Genomic DNA, 1,377 nt, shown 5'->3' with positions numbered 1-1,377 from the left:
ATCAATAAAATGTCCACATTTTTTTATTTTGCAGCCTTTAGTTGATTCTTTAAACTTTCCTTACTCATCAATATTAAAGTCAGGGATTGGAGAAGTGTAATAGTCGTAGTAACATTCAAAATAATTTCATACATTTTTTTTATTTATTTAAAACTTCTTCATTACCTCGTATTAGCTTCATATTCCCAAATCACCTCACTTCCCTTGCATGAACTCAAAGCATACCTAATGCCAAAAAGTTAAAAAGAGAGAATCATTTCCAGTTTAAAGATGATCAGTAGCTGCGTACTAAGGATTTGGTGAGACCTTGTTGTTGCTATAATCTTGATCAATGTCTCATGGATTCTGTAACCTGAATAAATGATAAGGATCTCTGATTATTTGGCTATCTGTCTAACTTGTCTGTAAAATAATTCAAACAGCCACAAGACAGTCATTACTGAAGTTAAAATAAGAGAAGATACAAACTTTATCCTGTCCCCAACTATTGTTGTTAGCTCTCATTCAGTTGCCACCTGACTCATGGCAACACCATGTAAAGTGGGATCTGATTGTTGTCACATGTAGGTTACATGCTGATTTTGCAGGAGTAGATCACCAGACCTTTATTCCTAGTCTGTCTTAGTCTGGAAGCTCTGCTGAAACCTATTCAGTATCATAACATGCAAGCCTCCACTGACACATAGGTGGTGGTTATGCATGAGGTGCACCGGCCAGGAAGCCAACCGGGGTCTCCACATGGAAAGTGAGAATCCTATCATTGACCCACCCCTGCCCCCACCTGAAATACCACAGTGGAACAAAAACAGCTTGTGCAGACTGAGTCATCACTCAGTTCTGGCAAGTGCCCAGAGTAAGGGATCTTTCCTACACGACTGGGAGTGCAAAATGGAATAGCCCTTTTGAAGGCAATTGGTCAAAATGCTCAAAAATATGCATATACCCCATAGGACAACAGTTCCACTTCTAGGAATCTGACTTATGGAAAAATCTTAAATTTTAAAATACTTCCTATACAAAGACATACACCACAATATCATTTAAAACTAAAGGAGATATGGCCTAAGTGTCAAATACTATAAAAATATTTTTATAAAGTGTCATATTTTAATACTATAAATGTCAAGAAAATGATGTTTAATAGATTGGAAGGTTAAGAAAGGACTTACTTTATATACACACACACACATATATACAACCTCTCCTCATTTTTCGACTTTCTCATTATCCAACATATATATGTATCTATGTATATGTATATACAGAAGCAAAACTGGGCAATCAATTTCTATAAAGATTTACTGCCTTGGAAACCCAGTGGGGGTTGCTTTGAGTTGAAATTGACTTTATGGCAGTGAGTTTTTGTTTTTGTTTTTT

The sequence above is a fragment of the Orycteropus afer genome, unplaced genomic scaffold (assembly GCF_000298275.1).
Source record: "Orycteropus afer afer isolate SDZICR_OR568_19922 unplaced genomic scaffold, OryAfe1.0 scaffold00039, whole genome shotgun sequence".
In the NCBI taxonomy this organism is placed as follows: Eukaryota; Metazoa; Chordata; class Mammalia; order Tubulidentata; family Orycteropodidae; genus Orycteropus; species Orycteropus afer.
This window is presented reverse-complemented; position numbering follows the sequence as displayed.